This window comes from Lemur catta, chromosome 2 (genome assembly GCF_020740605.2).
Source record: "Lemur catta isolate mLemCat1 chromosome 2, mLemCat1.pri, whole genome shotgun sequence".
Classification (NCBI taxonomy): Eukaryota; Metazoa; Chordata; class Mammalia; order Primates; family Lemuridae; genus Lemur; species Lemur catta.
Window position 1 is genome coordinate 103,894,925 of NC_059129.1, and position 21,979 is coordinate 103,916,903.

The window sequence follows — 21,979 nt, forward strand, 5'->3', positions numbered from 1 at the left end:
AGGACGCGCGGCTCCGAGGGCGGCCTCGCCTCTGCTCCCGCTGCCGGCGGGCGGGCGGGTCTCGACGGCCTTCGGCTCGCGGCGACCCCTCCTCCTCTCCCGCGGCAGCCCCCTCCTCGCCGGCTCCGCTCCTGACAGATGGCGCAACTGCAACGACGCGCCGCCGCCACCGCGGCTGCTCGCAGCTACTCTCGCTGATGCTCAGGCCCCTCCAGCCCCGGCGGGGAGCGAGGAGGGGGCGGGACGCGCCATGAAAGTGGCAGGCCCGCTGCCCTATCAAAGAGCCCCTTGGGAGCCTCGGGCCGCAGCCATTGGTGTGTGGGGCGTGGGCGGGACGGCAGTGGGTGGGGCCGCAGAGTGGGTTGAGCGTTACTGTGGCAGCCGGCATCCCGGCGTGCGTGCCGGGCAGGGTGTGCGAGAGGATGCGAGGCTGGAGGAGGGTGTGTGTGTGTTTTAAGGATGGTGTGGAGTTGTGAGGTGGTGGGGTAGGGGCGGGAGAAAGAGAGGAGCGTGTGAGCCGCAGTTTCTGCTTTGCGGAGGATTGCAGCTGCTACTGCAGATTGGCACCTGCCATTCCCCCCAAACGGTGGGAACCTGCTTTGAGAAGGCGCTGTCCTGCCTTTCTGGTGTCTTTTCGTTTGAAGGTGAGAGGATAAAATGGGACCGTGTTAGGGTGGTGATAAGCAGCATTTTCTCTAATCCAACTGGAAAGAGTGCGGAGCAAAGTAGAATCCCATTGCAGAAATCTGGAAAAGCTTACAGAACCCTGGAAACGCACAACAAATAACAATAAAAAGGAGGAGAAAAAGAAAAGATTAGGATTATTTTACTATTCTCCTAAATTCGTGGACACACATATATTTCTTTTCGAGCAAAAGTTTGGAGGAATTATGACTGAAATGGGGGAGGGGGCAGGCGGCAATTACCGAACCCGAAATCACAGAGTAGAGACTTGTACATTTTCCCCCAAAATCATGTTTAATTGTAGGCATTGGTTGTCTTTGGTTTCTCGTGACATTCAAACTCCTCATGTGTTTTCCCCTTCACTGAATCTGAGCTTTTCCTCAGATTTTCCTCGGTGAAATAATAGCTGGTTTAGTACACAGCTGGGAGTTCATCAGTCTTTATTTCCTACCCAGCTTTTCTATGGCAGGATACAACTTCATAAAAAGAAACACTTTGGCTTCCTGATTTTCTTTATAGGTAATTCCTGTTTACTGAAAGTTCTGCTTTAAGGCATGCTCAGGATCGTCTCCTTAATGATTTTGGCAAGAACGCTGCCTTTCCCCCTCGGCAAATCTAATGGTCTGAGAAATATTAATGAATCAGCTTCTACTTCTATGTTTAAAATCTATAACCGTTCCTTTCCTGCCCGCTTTTTTTTTTGCTGTAGTTTAAAATTATCAGTCACTTTTGCTGACTTTTTCCTTTTTTAAAAAAGTTGCTAACATTTATTAAACGATCCCCATTTTATGAATGAGGAAACTAAGGGAAAGAGAGGTTATGTAACTAACTCTAGGTGATGGGGTAGGGTGGTTATTGTTTTTTATTTTTTTATTGCTCCTTTAAAAAATGATAAATTAAGCCATGTTTAAATTGTGTCTGGTAATTTATGCCATAGTTTCTAGAAATGGAACCATAGCTGGGACTAGAATATTTTCATACAAGGGAATGTCAGCTTCATCTAACCAAGAATTGCTTATCTCAAGAGCAGAGGTTCTTCCTCAGTGCTAGTCCACATGGCTGTCCTAGGTTTATTTGGACTGGATTTAGTAGACGTGGTATTAGGCCCAAGAATTTGCACTTCTGACAAGTTCCCAAGTGATGCTGATGCTGCTGGTCTGGAGACTACATCTCGAGAACCACTGGTCTACAGTTGGGCTGTCCAGTGCTGCAGCCACTAGCCACACATGGCTATTAAGTACTTGAAATATACTTCAGTACTTGAAATGTAGTTAGTGCAAATTGAGATGTGCTGTAAATGTAAGAGGCATACTGGATTTTAAAGATTTAGCATGAAAAATAAATGTAAAATATCTAATTTTTATATTGATTACATGTTAAAATGATAATAGTCTGGATGTATTATGCTAAATAAAATATTAAAGTCAATTTCACCTGTCTCTTTTACTTTATACATGTGTCTTCTAGAGAATTTAAAATAACACATATGACTTGTGTTATATCTCCATTGGACAACACTGGTCCAGAGTTGTTTATGATTCCAGCTCCACAGTGCACTGTTGAATGCACCATGGTGAGGTAAGTCATTTATCCTTTCTGAACCTCAGTGTGTCCTCATACATAAAATGGGGAAAATAGTAAAAGTGATCTCACACTATTCCTGGAAAACTAAATGAACATGGAAGCAGTTTATGTATACCTTCCTCCTTTTTAAAGATAACCTGTTGTATGCTGTCAGAAAAACCACTCTTAGAATATAGACCTCCTTGGAATTCCTTGTGTGATTCAATCTCTCTTACATGAAATCTGGAGTAGGTGGGGTAAGCCATCTCTCTCTCTCTCTCTCTCTCTCCCTCCCCCCCCCCCCCCCCCCCCGCCTTTTTTTTTGTCTTCTTCAAGAGGAGGCACTTTTTAGTGTCTGCAACTCTAATAGCTCCTTGATCTAATTAGTGGACAAAAAGAAGAGACAATGCAGTTAAAATGACAGATTAACCTGCTCCCATCAAGACTTCATCCTGTTTTTGTAATTCTTTCCTTTCCTTACCTACCTTTTTTATCTGCTGCCCTTCTTAAATGCCCTTTCAATGAATTTGGCCTCCTCAGGAGGATTTGCTAATGGTCTGAACAAGCGTATAGAGTACTGCAAAAAATTTGGATACTATCCTCCATTTTTATCTACTCTGCAGGTCTCTATAGAAGACATAATTAATGATCCACAACACTGTCCCTGGCTTACCCAAGGTAAGTCACATTGTCCTCTACAACCCCAGATTTTGTTTTCTTGATTTCTTATGAGCAGCTTCTAATATATAAATTAGACATTGTAGAGATTGCTCTAGAATTTTTCTTTGATTTGATTGGTATTGGTTATTTTTATTTTGCTACATCTTTTACTTTAAAGTTTCCTCTTTCTAATCTGGCTTTCTTTATTTTGTCTCACCTAAATCTTATTCTCTTGCTTTTAAAGTAACTTTTTCTTGTTTTTAACTTTATTAGGTAAAATATGCTCTCATCTTACTGTTACACTTTAGTTTTAATCTTGTCTTAAATGTCAACTCAGTAGCAACACACATGACAAGGGTAAGAATAGTTGATACAGAGTTTTTACAAATCAATGGGAAAATAAGATGAACACTCCAGTGGAAAACTATGTGCAAGGGAAATGCATCCCCAAATGGCCAGTAAATGTCAGAGGAGGTTCAACTCCACTTGTAACCAAAGCAATGCAAAGATATAGTTTGTCTCAACTACCTAGTTGGCCAAAGACATAAAAGGATATGGGAAAATCAATACCCACACCCTACTAGTAGGATTGTTAATTGGTACAACATATCTAGAGGGCAATTTAATAGCATTTGTGAAAAACTTTTTGAAAAGTGTATACTTTTGACCTAGCAATTTTACTTTTGGGAAAGAATGGAACAAATTTGCAAAGATGTACCTATGGTAGGAGTAATTGGAACATTGTTTATAATAGTGAAACACTGGAAAAAGTCCATTAATAAGGGATTTGGTAAATCATGTTATCTCCATAAAAAATACTATATAGCTGCAGTCCCCAACCCCCGGGCCTTGGACCAGTGCCATCCGTTCTGGTCCATGGCCTGTTAGGAACCAGGCTGCTCAGTAGGTGGTGAGTGGCAGGTGAAGCTTCATCTGTATTTACAGCTGCTCCCCATGGCTCACATCACCACATGAGCTCTGTCTCCTGTCAGATCAGTGACAGCATTAGATTCTCACAGGAGCTTGAACCCTACTGTAAACTGCGCATGCGAGGGATCTATGTTGCACGCTTCTTATGAGAATCTAATGCCTGATGATCTGAGGTGGAGCTGAGGTGGTGATGCTATTGCTGGGGAGCGACTGCAAATACAGATTATCATTAGCAGAGAGGTTTGACTGCACAATAAATGTAATACACTTGAATCATCCCAAAACCATCCCCCCTCCCATCCGTGGAAAAATTGTCTTCCATGAAACTGGTCCCTGGTACCAAAAAGGTTGGGGACCACTGCTATATAGCCATAAAAATGATGATGATATTATTTATTTATTTGGAAAGATTTTCACAACAAACTAAGAGAAAAAAGTGAACAATGAATTTGTATTGTTTGTGTGCGGATATATGTATGTTTATGTATGTGTTAATACATATATATTCCCATTATTTAACTTACCTATATATGTAAATTTTCATAGAAAGAAAAATATGCAAGTACATACACAAAAATTTTAACAGTGATTTTCTCCAAGTTATGAGATTTTGGGTCATCCTTATTTTTTAATCATATTCTTAATTTTCTCAACTTTTTACATTGGGCATTTATTATGTTATTAGAAGAAACAATAAAAACTGATTTTAAACTTATTCCTCTCTTTGCTACTTTAATTCCCTTTTCTTTTCCTCCTCGTCTTCTCTGCTATTTTTTCTCCCTTTTGTCAGAGTATTGCCCTGTGGTGGTGTTCAGGAACCAAGACCAGGACTGGAGCCAGAAGGAGGCCTTCTCTTCCATCTACCCACAGCCACCCTTCTTGTTTCTGGTGAGTTTTCTGGGACTTGCAAGAATGATTCTTAGAAAAATGATTCTCTCATTCTGAGAGTGAGAGACCACTGGGAAGCTGGCCCCAAAGCTAACTTTTCTGTACTTAGCATACCTGGCTCACTGTTTACTTCTTGTTTCTGACAGTGCCTATTAAGTCCTTATATAAAGTGCTACATATTTTTATTTTATTTATTTATTTATTTTTATCTTTTTTTAAATTTTTCATACAATTGCATCTGCTGTCTAACTACATATTTTTAAATCCACGATCTTCATAGTGTAGCCAGTAGATTCAGGACATATTGGGTCTACAGCTTGCCTTGAACTAGCAGGGGACGGTCCTAGAAAAAAACCTCATGTGGGCAGGACATTCCATATAACACCCTAGCCTGAGCTCAAGAAGGAGGGCAGGTGGTGTTAAACCTGCCTTTGGGAGAAAGAAGCCCTGCTACGCTTTTGAAGCTGGAATTCTGTCATTACTTTTCTACCATGCATCTCTTCTTAATTCTTGTCCACACTGGACAGTTGTTCCTCAGGGCAGACCACAGCACAGCCTCCTAGTGTTTGTGGCTATCCAGCTCCCTCTCCTCTTACAAAGGTGGAGAGTGGGCTCACCAGACAGTAGATATTATGAACATGGTTTTAGAGCCCGTGTGCACTGGACCTCTGCTGATCCTCTCAACGTGTCAGGGTCAGTACTAGGCAAGCCGGACCCACTGGGGAGGAAGAAAGGCCTGTATCCCAACCAGACCTCAGGGAGGGTGGTTAGGGTGGTGCTGATTGAAGATGGTCTTCTTAGATTCTTTGCCCAACTCCCCAAGGGAGGCTTGGATTATTAGCTGGTGAGGTTCAAGTGTCAGGAAACAGGACTTAGTCAACCTTGAGGGTCTAGATGGAAGGCCTTCTAATTTCATAATTTTATCTTCCTTCCAACAGACCTCCTATAGGGCCTCACAAGGGAGGCTCTTCTGTCATAAGATGGCCTGTCTTTTTTTTACATCCTAACTAGCTGTACCGCCCACTCTGGCCCTTTCTTGACTCCTCACTGTTCTCTATTTCCAGGTTCTATTCAGTGCAGTAATGATGTTTGAGATTCCTCCTATGTGGCTGAGCCAATAGAACACCCCACCCTGGTATAGATAACTGGATCAGAAGCTTTTGAACTCCCCTGTTTGCAGGGACAGGTTGGTTGGCCTGACCTTCTGTGGGTGAGCTAAGCCTGACTTGGCACCCCTGGGAGACGCTCACGAGCCCCACAGCAAGGCCAGCAGGTGCTTTGTGGTTTTTCAATTTGATTTGGTAGCGCTCCTAGAGTATGCCTTCAATGATTCAGGTATTTTTCTGGTCAGAGCCTCTTGTAGTTCTAAAGGAAAAAGATAATGTCTCAGCTTTCTAATTAGTTTAGTGATCTACATTCATATGAGATGTGGATTTTGTAACATATATCTTGCCACTTTCAAGAATTCGAATATTCTGTTAGGTTGTCAAGGAAAAAAAGGAACTGAAGGAAGAGAAAATTATTGTACAAGTCAAGGTTCTTGGTTACAGGCATCAAAAACTTACTATGTCTAATTTAAGCCCAGTAGGAATTTATTAGGAAGATATTGGGTGGCTCATGGAATCGATGGGAAGACCTAAAAACAAGGCTCAAAAAATAAGCAGGAACCAGGAATCACCACCCAGGGTCACATTTGAGAACTGGGACCTCACACAGCCAGAGACTTCTGCCACTGCCCAGGGGCAATGCCGCTGGATGTAGACTCCAAACTGTCTCTTCATCCTTGTCTCACTTGCTGAAAATTCCCATTTCTGGCCAGGCGCGGTGGCTCACGCCTGTAATCCCAGCACTCTGGGAGGCCAAGGCGGGTGGATCGCTTGAGGTCAGGAGTTTGAGACCAGCCTGAGCAACAGCGAGACCCCGTCTCTACTAAAAATAGAAAGAAATTATCTGGCCAACTAAAAATATATAGAGAAAAAAATTAGCCGGGAATGGTGGCGCGTGCCTGTAGCCCCAGCTGCTCGGGAGGCTGAGGCAGTAGGATTGTTTGAGCCCAGGAGTTTGAGGTTGCTGTGGGCTAGGCTGACGCCATGGCACTCACTCTAGCCTGGGCAACAGAGCGAGACTCTGTCTCAAAAAAAAAAAAAAAAAAAAGAAAATTCCAATTTCTAGGTGCCATCATCCAATAGGCTGACCATACCCTAGCTGTCAGCCAGGGTGGGAGGGAGTTGGAGAACAGGAGGCAGAGGAGGAGGAGGAGGGGCATTTGTATTTTTTCAGCTTCTGTGGGAAATGATGAAGGCTTGCCCCCATCCAACTCAGATAATAGGACTCTCCCAATACAGAAGGGAGATGAGATGCTGGGCCGGAATTTTAAAATGACAAACACCCACTGCAATTGTTCACCCAAATCCCTGTGAACCTCAGTGTGCCATGACTGAGTGTCACTACTTATTTGAGAGGAATTTCTTCCTTTCCAATCTGTTCCCTGGCAAGAGGATGACAGGCTAGGCCCACACTTACATTCCCTCAGCAAGGTACATGATAACTGTTTGATCATAATGTCTAACGTGAATGATCTTTTAACTTTCATTTATTCTACATTTCCCAAGGGAGAGTTAATTGTCTCTGAGAATGAATGCCAGGATTTACGACAGGTCTTATAGGGATGTGCAGCTTCTGAGGAATGGGAAGACGGATGGGTTTTTTGCCCTTTCTCCTACCCTGAGAGTCTGCATAAGAGGTTCTGTCAGTCCTAGCTTCTTCCTGTTTACCATCATTCTTCATGTGTGAGACACTCTTGTAGTGGCTGCTCAGCTCACAGTGACTGCCCTTTTCTGGGAATAGTTCCCAACACCCAGGAGTGGGCTTCTGAAAGCCATGTTTATATGAAGTGACTCTGTAACACCCCTACCTCGGTATAGCCAAATGATCAGGGGTGGGCACTTTTCCCAGAATAAACCAAGTATTATTTACTAAGAATTTGAAAATTAGATCAGAGATATACAGAGCTATGTCTATTAGCCAACAAAACCAATTAGTAAACTAAAACCAACTGCTATAACAATCCCCAAATCTCAGTGGCTTTACATAACAAAGATTTACTTCTCTCTTAAGTCACAGTCCAATTGGGTTTTAAAGGGCAGTTATTCACAAAGTTATTGAGGGACCTAAGCTCCCTGCAGCCAGGTTGTCACTTGATTCTATTCATACAACTGGACAACAAGGGAAGAGAAAGAATTGCAGACTTTAGGGGTCAGGTCTAAAAGTGACTTCCATCATTTCTGCTCATATTCTATTGGCCAGAGCTAATCACACGGCCACACCTATAGGCATGGGAGCTGGAAAGTATAGTCTAGTGGTGTTCCCAGGAAGAAGAGGAAATGGCTTTGCTGAGTATGTAGCCAGTGTGCCACATGGGAAGATGATAAAATTGAGCAGTGCTCTGGGGAGACAAGAGATAGATACACATTTCACATAGATACAAAATACATTTTATATTTCACATAGATATACAATACAAAAATTTAAGGTGATTTTAAAATTTGGAAGTAATATCAGCTATCATCCTCAAATTTCATTTTGGCTATTGCTTTACTAATTTGGCCAGAATTTTTGTTGTTCTTGTTGGCTTTATAACCTAGCAGTCCTCCTCAAGCCAGATAGACACTAGGAGGGCAAGAGATGCTTTTGCCAGAGTACCTGTCAGGTAGCACTGATTTTAAGTTACTGTCCATCTTTTGATAGTATGTGAAGGGTAAAATATTTTTCCAGTTTTTATCCCTCATAAATATTACACTTTTATCCTCATGGATATACTTTGAAAATCCCCAATCCACCTTATTCTTCACCCACTCCCTATTGTCCCTACATTTGTGAAGTCAGATTCTGGGTCAGCTATACTAACGTGGAGGATGAGGGGGAAATAAACACTTTCAACCAGGTCCAAAAAAATTGAGTCTCTTTTAAGGTACTTTCCTTGCAAGCGTCTCAATTTATTTAACTAATCACCTATTGATGGACATGTTAGATGTTTCCAATCTTTTGTGACTACAAAAAGTGCTGAAATTCTTGTCCTTACACATACATCATTTTGTACATGTATAAACATATATGACTTAACTTGAATATAAGAAGACACGTATTGAATAGATACTGGGATATTGTAGTGAGTTTAAGATGAATTCAGATATATTTTCCAAAATATTTATATTGTAAATATAATTGTGAAAATAATCTACGTGAAAATATATCTATATGTACATATATTACTCCTATCTATAAATATGTATATATTTTCACTTAGATATATTTTGTATGTATGTAAAAATACCTGGGACTGGCTGTCAGAACCAACAATAAGAGAGAAACAGTTACCTGGGATATGTGAATTTGGCAAGTACAGGTGTGGAAACTCAAATCCCTGTTACACCTTAGAGGTTTACTTTTTGAAGCTTACAAATCAGGGTCAACTGCCCTACACTTGGAAAGCACCAGACCAGTGTGAGGAATCCATGCTTCTTCATATGATCCATGGAATCAAAAGTGCGGTCAAAAGAAAGCAGCCAGAGAAGATCTCAAATAGACTTAACTTATTGATGGTCTTATGGATATCAAATTCATTTTAAATCAAGAGAGTCAAGTTTACTAAGAATAGTTTATTGCAAAATAAGAAAATATTTCATATGCAAGTACAGCTGAAATTTGTTCCATTCTGCAATTTATCATTTATTTTAATGAATTGCCTTTGGATAAGCTATATGTGTTCCCCAAACTCTTTATTTTTATTTTTTTTAGAGACAGAGTCTTGCTCTGTTGCCTGGACTAGGGTGCCATGATATCAGCCCAGCTCACAGTAACCTCAAACTCCTTGGCCCAAGCGATCCTGCCTCAGCCTCCCAAGTAGTTGGTTGGGACCACAGGCATGCACCACCATGCCTGGCCTCCAAACTCTTTTTATTTTCTCTCTTTTTCTCTCTCTCAATAAAGAGAAACATACCACTTTTATTCAAAGTTGAGGTTAGACAAGGATATTCCTTTCACCACTAACACTTAACATTGTTCTGAAAATCTAATAAATGCACTAAGACAAAAAGAAGAAAGCATATGTATAAATGATGAAAAGGAGGCATAATTATTATTTTCCGTAAATGTAATTATCTACCTGGAAAGACCAAGAGAATCAATTGAAACATTATTAAAACTAATAAATGAGTTCAGTATGGGAGCCAGTTGCCAAAAATCTTGAGGTTAGGTTCTAAAAACAGTGAGTGAGGTGAAAGTTATGCATAGTCAAAGTTACCCTTGAAAATTCCCCAAGCTGCCCCTGAAGTCCTGTATATATAGGGGGGTTTGGATACAACTCTACATACTGTATTTGTATAGATGTATAAACTGTACAGTAATTTGTAATGTATAAGAGTATATATGTAAAACAATTTAATAGTACTAATTTTTGCATGCCAAAAACTTATGTTTGAATATGTTATTGTATGCATATATCATTTATCCTTGCCCTAGACAAAAAAATCAATGACTCTTTTATATATCTAGTTAGAAATTATAATTTTTAAAAGTCTCATTTACAATAGAAACCAAAAATAAACAGGGGTCACATCTTGGTTTGTGTTCCGCTTGAAGCAGACCCTGAGACAAGGGTAAGTGTTAGAGTTGTTTTTTGAACCAGTCTGGAAATGAGGATGGGAAAAAAGGAAGTTAACAGGGGGTACATCATCAAACCTGTACTCCTGAAGGCAAATAGAGTGCCTCCCTACGGGGTACTCTCTGGGAGACACTGTGAGCAAACGTCAGAGTCATTCCGACAGAAGGCAGAGGAAGCTGGTGTTTACTCACTGTATTAGTCAGGGTTATCCACAGAAACATACATAATTTACTATAAGAAATTGGCTCATGAGATTATGGAGGCTGAGAAATCCCACGATCTACTGTCTGCAAACTGGAGACCAGGGAAAGCTGGTGGTGTAGTTCTGAGAATGAAAGGACCTATGGTGTAAGTCCCAGTCAAGGGCAGGAGAAGACTGATGTTCCAGCTCAGCAGTCAGGAAGAGAGCGAATTCCCCCTTCCTCTCTACCTTTTTGTTTTACTGAGGCTCTCCACGGATTGGATAAAGCCCGTCTCCATCGGGGAGGGCAATGTGCTTTACTGAGTCCACCAATTCAAACGCTAACATCTGGAAACACCCACAGATGCACCTAGAGATAATATTGAATCTGGGGACCCCATGTCCCAGTCAAGCTGACACATAAAATTAACAATCACACCCACTGAATTCCCCACTGGCATTGGTTAAAGGCTATTTCTAGGGACATAAACTCCAACTTCCCAGCTTACTCTGCCAATAGGCTAAGTGTGCTCCTATGGCCAGAAAAGATCCCTCACAGAAGTGCAGAGATGCACAGTAGACAGCCCTGGCAAGTAGATGGAAATGCCAAGAATATTTGGTAAGAAAGGCACTGGCAGTGTCTACCACGTTAACCTAAAAAGGAGTGGGAACTATGTGTAAAAATCACATGTTTTCACTGAGAATCATGAATTTAAAAGATTTAAATAGAGAGATGGACCATGTTCCTGGGAGGAAAGACTTAATAATGTTAAGATTTTAATTTTCCCAAGTTAAACTATAAATCAAATGCAATTCCAATTAGAATTCTACTGGGGCATTTTTTTTTCTTTTAAGTTTATCTGGAAGGAAAAAAATAGTAGGAATAGATAAAAAAATTTTGAAAACTTGGATGTAGTCAATATTACCCTTGAAAATCCTTTAAATAATGAAAAGGTACTGACTGACCTTCCCAGATAATAAAATAGAGTGATACTGATTCAGGAATAGACATACAAGTAAAGAAACATTCTTACGATTGCATGAACACACCTAAATATTTATAAGCATATCTATAATACATATTACATATGGCATTTCCCACACGCCATAAATGAAAGGAATATTGAATAAACATTATTGGGATAAGCTCAATCTTACATTGTGTCATATAGCAGAACATACTCTATATGAATTTAAGGTTGAAATAAACAAAAATATTAAGTACCAGTTAGAATAAAATGAGGGTGAATATTTATGGACTTCTCGAAGGGAAAGTCAACCTAATCTTGACACTGGAGATAGAATCTGAGAGGAAAGAAATGATAGAATTGAGTACATAAAAGTGAACACATCTATAGACCCAAACAAAACAAAAACAAAACAGAGTAAATAAGAAAGCATTAGTATACTTAATTATAAAGAATACTTGAAGTTCTTGAAAATCAACAAGAAAATATTGAAACACCAATATAAATTAAACTGGGTAAAGTACCCATTCATCCATTATTCAACAAATATTTCTTGAGAGCCTGTTATTTGGGAAGCATTGTGCTGGGCACTAAGTATATGCTGGAATAAAATGGCATAGGCTCCACTCTCCTGGATCTTAGAGTATAAGTGAGATATAGTTGATAAGAAACAAATGTATATGCATAGTAATTATAAACTGTCATAAATGCTGTGAAGAGATCAAACAGGGCAGAGTAACAGAGAATACAGAGGGGAAGTTCTTTGACAGAGTGGCCAGGAAAGGCTTATCTCTTTAGGATGTGAGGGAGCTTGCTAAGTGAAGAGGGGTGGGAAGAATTGGGAAGAACATTCCAGTAAGAGAGAACAGCATGTGCAAAGGCCCTGGAGTGGCAAGACACTTAGTGATTCCAGTAACAGAAAGGAGGCCCATGTGATAAGGGAGGGGGCAGGTAGACTGGTAAGGAATGAGGCTGAAAACGTGGGCAATGGACAGTTTATAAAGAGCCTTCTAGATCATGATAACTAGGTTGGAATTCATCTTATAAATTATGGGGATTCAATGAAGGGCATTAAGCAGGACAATAACCTGATGAAATTTTACACTAAAAAAAATATCCTGTGGCTGCTGTTCAGAAAGCAGATTGGAGGGGTGCAGGAGTGTGACAGGGTGGTGGGGTGGGAAGTCGTGGCAGTAGTCCAGGCTGGCCTAAGGCATGCTGGCATGGATGAGGTTTCTGGAGCAGATGGAGAGGGGCAGAAGGGTCAAGATTCCCTGTGGAAAGAGAAACAGTAGGACTTGCTTATGAGTGGGAAGGGAACTTGAGGGAACCACCAAAAATGACCCTCAGGTTTCTGACCTAAGTAGCTCTGAAAATAATGGTGACATTTTCTAAGACAGGGAAGTTCTGGGGGAGGAGCAGGAGAGTCAATGTTTGTTTCAGAATGTGTTAAATTTGAGATCACTGAGACACATCCCAGTGGAGATGTTACTGCCAGTTGGATGCATGAGTCTGGAGCCCGGGGAAAGTTTGTGTTGGAGATATCAATGTGGTAATTAAAGCCATGGGAAGTGGATGAGTGCACCTGGACAGGGGGCCCAGGGCTTGGCCAGAGGGGTCAGGTAGAGGAGGAAACAGAAGGAACAGCACAGAGGTGAAAAGAAAACCAGTTAGATGTGGTACCTGAAAAGGTGAAAGGAGAGTGTTCTAAGGTGGAAGAGGTAGATGGTGTCAAATACTACCAAAAGGTCTAGAGAAATGAGATCAGAAAAATGACCCCAGGATTTGGTGAAATTGAGGTCATTGGTGACCAGTGGGGAGTGGCTGAGAGGTCGAAGGACAGTGAGGAGGTGGTGACAGAGAATATTTGCACCTCTTTAAGAAGTTTGGTCCTGAAGGAGTGCTGGAATAGACCAAAACTAAAAAGTCCATAAACAAATGAAAAAGCATTTCACCTTAGTAGTAACTCATGAAAAGCAAATTAAAATAGGAAAGGCAAATAAATCTTTTTTAGGCTATCAAATTGGCAACATACTGGACATTTTTAAAAAGGGGGGGATGGGCTCTCCTATACACTACTATAAAGGGATTGTAAATTCATATCACATTTCTGGAAACTTAGCTTGGTATTAACCATTTGGACTCAGCGATTTCATTCCTAAGAACACATCTGAGGAAATAATCATGGATGTGTGCAAAAACGTGGCTGTATTTTTGTCACAATGTCATGTATAAGAGGGAAATGTTGAACCAGCTGAAATGTCCAACAATAAGAGACTGGTTAAGTTTTAGAAAAAATGGGGTTTATTGTTCTCATATAATAAGTCTAGAGATAGACAGTTGCTGGCCTCGGGTCATCCTCTCAGTGGGGTCCTCAAAGACCCAGCATCTTTTTATCCTCCTGCTTTATCATCCAAAGCATGTCGGCTGGTCCGAGCACTCATCTCCTCATGGCTGCAAGATGGCTGCCATAGCCGTAGCTTCCCAACATGCAAAGGTCAGAAAGGGCACAGCAAGCTGGTGGGGAAGGGCCGGCCTGGGGAAAACCAGGTAAAAAGGGACCTTTACACGTCGCTAGCTTTTTACCAGGAGCAGAAGCCCGCAGCAGACTTCCTCTCACGTCCCGTCAGAAAGAATGGGATCAGCTGCTTGCCTCTCACTGGACCAGAGGCCAGAACTATCTTTCTTCGTATCAAAGCTCTCTGCCAAACATCTGAACCAAATGAGGGATCTGTCAGATAAGCAACTGTAGGGTTTGCCAGTCTGCACCTCAGGACACCTGAGCCAGCTCACCTTCCCTCTCCCATGACGCCTCTCTGCTCTGATGCCTGTCCCCAACATCTCTGTCTATGCTCTGCTATTCTGCCTGTTTCCCACAACATTTCTGACAGGACCACTGAGTCTCTATTCTAGACAAATCTATTCACCAATTAGTTTAAAGAAATAAAAACTCCGTTATATCTTCTTTATTGCCCCCCATAGTTCCAAACACCAAAAAAGCCAGTAAACCCTGAATGTTTGATGAGTGTTTTTGATTTGCAGCCAAGCTATTAAAATTTCAGTACAACTTGAAGTTTATGGAAACTTGTGTATTTGTCATACACATCCATAAAATAAATCTATCTTTGCAACCTTTAAAGGAAAAGCCAATAAAGCCAGATTATATATTAAAAGCCCTCATAGGTTACCAGACCCATACTGAAATAAAGAAAAAGAAAAAAATATACCACTGATTTTTCTTGAGACATCTTTAGGCTGATTCTTCTTATAGTTCAATTTCTAGTGCTTTCTTTGCATTGAGTCTATTCCTTATGAGTTTGTAGACAGAGAATAATTACTGAGGACAAAGCTGTGGTCCAGCCAAGCTATAGATTTCAATATTCCTGAGCAGGACTTAAGACAGGTCAGGCAATACTGCTATAGGAAGTGTTTGTGGGTTTTGTTGTTTTTGTTTTTTTAATTACTGGAAAGCTCTTACTTGTGCAAGTTTTGGCTACCTGAAAGGCCCAGAGTACATGAAATTACTTTAGAAATAAGATGACACAAATTACTTTAGCAAGTGCTACATCGTATTTACTCCAACTAGCAGAGTAATGAAGTTGAATCTTATGATTCTTGGTAGGATTCTTGTTAACAAGAAGCCGTACATAAATTTAATGATTAATTCATTTGGAATTTCTCCTCCTTTATCTTCTATCTTACAGTGCCCAATATCTTAATTTTTTCCAGCATCATGGTCTTGGAATTCTGCCCACATTTCTGGTAAATCTTTTAAGTCTCAGGATTGCTCCAGGATTTATTCTTTTTGAAATCTATTAAGAGGGTTTCCTCTTCACTAACCCCATGGTGTGTGTTCTTTCTTTCTTTGTGTTCCCATAGCTATTTCCACTGTGTCTTTCAAGTAGCACAATGCAGTGATGAGGAGAGGGAAACTGGCTGAGAATTTTGAAGATTGGAAAATTGGGTCGATGCCAAAAAGTAGAAGCCTGTTTTCCCCTTTTGCTCATTTTCTTGCTCAGGTCGCTGAGTCCTGGAAGGGCTGCGACTGAAAAAGATAGGAGGGCTATCTTTTGTCAACAGAAGCAAGCAAGTGCAGAGGTTTGCACGTTTTTAAGCAGCATTGTAACTATTCAGCATGATGAAAGGAGCTCTCGCAGAGAGATCCACGGATGTGTGGAAACAGCAAATCATTCTGAGAAGTTTTTAAAAGATTCTCCTTTTTCTTATTTTAACTGAAAGTCTGATTCTTCCTCATTTATTTCCTAGTTCATGGTATTTTCTACATCAGGTCTATCCTCTCTTGTCTTCAGAAAAGAGGCTTTTGGTTTTCTGTTTAACTGGATACTCATTAAAGAGTGGCCAGGGCAGGATGCTTTCCCCGTGCACGAGGGTCTCCCGCTGGGAGAGGAATAGGGGAGTCAGAGAAGGACCTCAGCAGGGGCTTCACTTTTCAAAGCTGCTCTTCCCTTTTGGAGGGGAAAGAGGAGGATCAGAGCGTTGAAGTGCCCTCACAGCACTGCTAAAACCTACTTAGGACTTTATCACTACAGAACCAAGACTACAATGTACAGTTGCTATGGCCATTTTAGTTAATTCAATAGGAAAAGGAAAAAAAAAAGGCCTGGTTACCCACTTGAAGATTTAGAAACAAAAGCCCAGGACTGTGGCAGCCTAGGGGCCAGGTGATCATAACTGCCATCATCTTCCTTTCAAATAAAATGTAATCATATTTTTGCTCACACATGCTTAGGGAATTTCTGGCAAGATACCCAATTAACTACTGTCAATGATCACCTCTGGGGAGGGTCCTGGGGCAATGACAGGCTGAAGGGAATTTTATCTTTTGCTTAATACCCTCTGTTCTGTTACAGCTTTTTATAAAATACATATATAATTTTTACTCTAAAAAACTAGTGATTCAGCTTTTAAGCTATTGAGTAGTTCCAATTTCTTAAATGAACTACTTTGCTACTTAACATAAAGAGAAGTAAAGAGAGAGTAAAGGAAATTCCTTTTTCTAGAGTTCCTCTCCCCCATCTCAGGACTAAAATGCCAGACCTGTCCATTCAGATAGAAAAATGGGCCATGGGATGGTGGCCACTTAGGCAGGAGAATTTGAATTTTTAACACAGATACAATATGAATGAATTTTATTAGATTTCTTCCTCTTTTTTTTATTTCTTCCTGTTTCCTCCTTTGTTTTTGATTGACGGAATAGCTTTCTAGAACCTAGGGGAGCCTCAGGCCTTGCTTTCCGGAATCCCATTGTTCCAGCCAGTTCCTGAGGCATCTTCCCATAGTAGTGCATGCATGGTTTCCACGGGGTTTCTTTTTCTGGTTCAATTTCTGCATGTAAATTGAAAACTAAAAAGCATGTGAGTTGGAAGGAACAAAGGCATGAAATAGCTGCATCCCCTTCCATTCAGAGTGCTGAATACCAATCGTGGCTTAGGAGGAAGGAGAAAAGGAGGTGGGATGAGAGAGGGCGAGGGGAGGATACATGGAATTAATGGGCATAGTCTCATTTTATAATTAAATATAGGAAAGATTAATGGATATATGCATATTTCTCACAGATAATGAGCAACACTGTAAGTATTCCTTGATTTCTATAACTGAAGTACTTCTTAGAAGAAATGTAAATCTATTTCTTTTGCAAAATCATATAATAATTTATGGGCCCATGAGGAGTATCCCATTTAAAGAACGCTAATTAGAAATATTTTTGTCAAACTCATTTCATTAATTGTCTCCTTTCTTTTATATCCCTTCAGTCTTTTTCATTCTATTAGCCCTTCCTTCTCATCAAATGGATGTATTTATGACATTTCCATCTTAAAACAAAGAAAGAAAGAAAACCCTCCTGTGTCTCCTCCAGTTACTGCTCTCTCTCCTTCCCTTCACAGCTAAGCTCCTTCAAAAGGACAGTCTTCCCCAGATGACCAACCTCCTTGATGTGAAATCCAATAAACACACCTTCGGCTTCATTTTATCTGACCCTCCCGTGTTCTTTGACCTTGCTGGAATCCCCTCCTTGAAATGTTTTCTTGGCTGCACTTCCATGACTTCATTCTCTCCCAGGTTTCCTCCTCCTGCTCATCCTCCTTGGTGTGCTCTTCTGTCGATACTCAGTTTCAAATGGTAGCATGTCCCAGGTTGGGACTTCAGTCTTCTTGCTCCCTTTGGTGTGGCATTCATGCATTCAAATATTTCTTGGGTGCCTACCTACTGTAGACAAGGCAGAGTCCCTGCTCTCTGAGCTCATGGTCTCACGGTAGTGAGTGCTGCACTATGTGCTAATGACCACTGAGACTAGAAGTCCCTCCCAGACATTTCTTCTGAGTTCCTGACTCATAGAACAAATACCTGCTGGACTTTTCTACCTACACGTCTCCTAGTCAGCTCACACTAAACACATTAAAAACACAATTGTTCCTCTTTCCATTTCTACCCCAAGCACTGTCCTCCTTGGAGTATGGTTGCTTCATCTACTCAGTCACCCAAGTCAGCAACTTGGGAAAATTTCTTAGTTCCTTCTTCTCCTTCAACCTGTGCATCCAATTAGTCACCCAAGTTAGCTTTATCGTTTTGGACATGATTTGAATCTGCCCTCAATGCCCCCCATTCCCAATGTGTCTACCTTAATTCAGACCCTTATCATTTTTTTTGCCTAAATGATCTTCCTGCCCTTACACTTGCCCTCGTATATTTTTCCATATTCCCAAATATTTCTAAAATATGTGATCGTGTCACTTGTCCATTTGAAAAACTCTGTTCCCTGTTGCTTGCTGGACAATATCCAGACTCCTTAACATGACATCCTAAGCAGCATACTCGGCACTCAGAGCATATTGTGGTCTGCCCTCCATGAACTCCCACACCAGCCATATAATCTGTATTGTGCGCGTGTAAGTAAGTACTAATGAGTTCCCTAAACATGTTGGCTCTTCTCAGGCCTTTGTACCTTTGTGTAAGCTCTTCCCTCTTCCTGGAATATTCTTCCTTCAACTGTCTAATTCCCACTTTTTGTTTAAGACCTAGCTCAATGTCATGTTGGCCAGGAAGCCTTTATCGAACCGCCGAGCTGCCCGTGTGAGTGAGGTTCTCTCCTGTGAGCTGTCCTCTCACATAGCACTCCCCACGTACAGCATGTTCCTGTATACTGTAGGTGCTCAGTGTTTATTGAATGAATTAAGTAATGAATGGTGAATGTAATCTCCTGATTTATTTTAAAAGCATAGATTGGTAATGCTTCTAAGGGGTTTTATCAAATGTCTAGTCTACAGAGGGAGAAATTAACGCTAGTAAGTAGATCTCATGAGTCCTATTTCTTTTTTCCTTTTCATGCTTTCTAAAATCTATATTTTCACATTTCTCATTTGATTCAAGTGAGGTATCTTTGTTATCAAGTTTTAACTAGGAAGTGACAAAAGTTATCCAAAGCTCATCTGGAAGAAGTTGTCGCAAGGAAAAAAAAAGTTACCCAAAGGTATTAATATAGTGGCTTTCAGAGGAGATGTGTAATGTCCTTACAGCTCTTCTAGGCTCCGCTCATTAGGACTTATCTGTAAATGCATAATGTGCTATGCCAGTATTTAGCATGCCACCTTTAAAATTGGGTGACATTGCCATTTTAAAACTTCCTCCTTAAAAGGGAGCAGATAATAAGTATTAATATTTCCCAGGCAAAATTTTGGTTCTTTCCTTTTTCTTTGTAGTCTTTTTCTTCTAATCATCACTGTCATCATCCAGAAGACAGAACCAATGAGCAAAGAAATCACTGACGCATTGGAGCCCAGCCCAAAGACTACAATGTGGGTTAGAGGGCATGTGTTTAAGAAGTAACACAAATATTTGGCATGCACAGCCTAGAAGAATGGCAGGAAAACAAGGATATGGTGATTATAAATAACCAAGAGCTACTAAAAGGAGAGGGAGGAATTGTATTGGATATGGTCAAAGAGACTAAGACATGAGAAGAATGAAGTAAAAACATACAAAGTGTAAAAACTATGTTTGTAAGCAAGCTTGGCAAGAAAAATAAGAAATTAAGTTATAAATATTGAATGCTAAGTGTCAGGTGCTATTTTAAGATTGTGACATGTATTATTAACCCATTTAATTCTCATAACAGCCCAGTGGGGAAGGTATTTTATTACCTCAGAGGAGAGAACTGAGCCCTACAAAGGTTAAGTAACTTGCTGAAGATCTCACGGGCTTTGAACCAAGGCAATCCATTAACTATTTACAGTAACATAGTAAAGAGCATTTATCAAGTGTTTACACTTTTCAAAAGAATTTGCATGCATGAGTTTATTAATCCTCACAAAAGTCCTGTTGTTATTCTTATTTTTAGATGAGGGTTAGGGCTTTTCCATAGTCACTTAATCAGTTAATGGTACAACCTGGGTTTTAAACCAGGTTGGCTTCTTCCACTACTACAGCATGCAAACCTCTAAGAAAACCAATCATAACTATAAGTAAATAACACTCAAAAAGCAGGCCTGAGCCCTTTTCCATCAGCTCTTTTTTCCACAGACATGTATTTGTTCATAGCTTTATTGTGATATAAGTCACATGCCACAGCATTTTTCCATTTAAAATGTACACTTCAATGAGTTTGGTATATTCAGAATGGTATAGCCATCACCACAATATAATTTTGGAACATTTTCTCCACCCCTCACCCAAAGAAAACCCAAACCCATTAGCTGTCATTTCAGATTCTTCCCTACTCTCAGTCCCTAGCAAGCACTAAACTATCTTTCTCTCCAGATTTGCCTACCTGCACATTTCATGTAAATGGAATGTGTGCAAATACAATATGTGGCCTTTTGTGCCTGGCTTCTTTCCACTTAATGTGTTTTTATGGTTCATTCATGTGATATCAGTACTTCATTCCTTTTTCTGACTAAATAATATTCCACTGTATGGTTATATACCACATTTTTTAAATTCATTCATCAGTTGATGGACAGTTGGACTGTTTCCACTTTTGGAATTTTATGCATAAGGTGTTATGAATATTCATGTACAAGGTTTTTGTGTGTGTGTGAAAGACATGCATTTTAAAATAAATAATCATTTCAGAAGTAGCCTAATGGCTCATTCTGTAGAGGACTGGTCCCATGAAAAACAAGGCTCTGTGAAACAAACAGGCAAGCAAGTTCTATGGTCAAATAAGTTTGGGTAGCGCTTCCAAACATCCTTCCCTGCTCTGTTAGAGTCACATTACACAATAGAGGCACCGAGAACACTGCTCTAAGGAAACCTGTTTAGCTTTCCTATCCGGTGTTCCTCCAACTTCTATAATGCTAGAACCTTCTTTCACAGAATATTATTTAACATTCTGAGGAACTAGTTCACTATGAAACACATTTTGGGAAATTCTGCTTCAAATGTTTAGCAAAGAGAGCCTTTGAGGAAGTGAAGCAGGTGCATGGAGTTCATTCTGAGATGCTCCCTTCCTTTAATCTGATGCAGCATCTTTGCATATGACATGCACATTATAATAATAAACCTAATATTATGGCCCATTTGTATTTTGGGTTGGGAAAAAATAGGTTAAAATTTTCCCTTAAATACGGCTTTTTGGGCAAAAACAGTCATCAAGGTGATCTGGCAGCATTGTCACCTGTCTCAGCAGAGCTCAATGTCAATCAGCAACCAGTGATGCTAGGAATGAAGAGTCCTTGATGGTGTGGTTCATGCCTCCACCTCTGTGATTTATCTAGCACCCAGCAGAGGATTTGGCACACAGTAGTCACTCAAACTATTGATAAATCATAGTTGAGTGTCGATTATCGAATGCACTGGGAACCATCCTTTTACAGATAAAAACATGAGCATTGAAGACTCAGGTCCTCTGACTTACAATTCTGCGTTCTTTCTGACATGTACAATTTAGGATTAGAAACTTTTTCTTTTCTTTTTTTTTTTTTTTGAGACAGAGTCTCACTGTATTTCCAGGGCTAGAGTACAATGGTAACATCAGAGCCCACTGCAACCTCAAACTCCTGGGCTCAAGGGATCCTCCTGTCTCAGCCTCCTGAGTAGCTGGGAATACAGATGTGTGCCACCATGCATGGCTAATTTTTCTACTTTTTGTAGTGACAGGATATTGCTGTGTTTCTCAGGCTGATCTTGAACTCCTGGCCTCAAGCCATCCACCTGTCTCGGCCTCCCAAAGTGCTAGGATTGCAGGCGTGAGCCACAGTGCCCAGCCAGAAACTTATTTTTTTAATCTAAATTTCAAGTGAAACAAACAAACAAACAATTCTACACTTTTTTTTTTTTTTTTAAAGTGAACTGGGCTCGATCTGTGCTAAAGGGAATTGTGCCAAGAAATCAAGGTCTGAGATTTCCTTTCCCTGGAATGGTAGAATCTGGGAAAGAAAGTAAGCACTAGGCCCAGTTGGAGTCTGAAACTACCAGGGCATAAGC

General features: G+C 40.5%; 1 long non-coding RNA gene across 2 annotated transcripts in view; it reads left to right on the plus strand.

Annotated features, from left to right (window-relative positions):
- Positions 1-508: 508 nt before the first annotated feature.
- Positions 509-21,979, plus strand: part of LOC123632216 — a 42,796-nt gene continuing 21,325 nt past the window's right edge. For both annotated transcript variants that reach the window (XR_006733303.1, XR_006733302.1), the window contains exons 1-4: positions 509-644; positions 2,152-2,262; positions 2,871-2,925; positions 4,628-4,725. This is a non-coding gene — a long non-coding RNA (uncharacterized LOC123632216). The remainder of the gene's footprint in view (positions 645-2,151; positions 2,263-2,870; positions 2,926-4,627; positions 4,726-21,979) is intronic.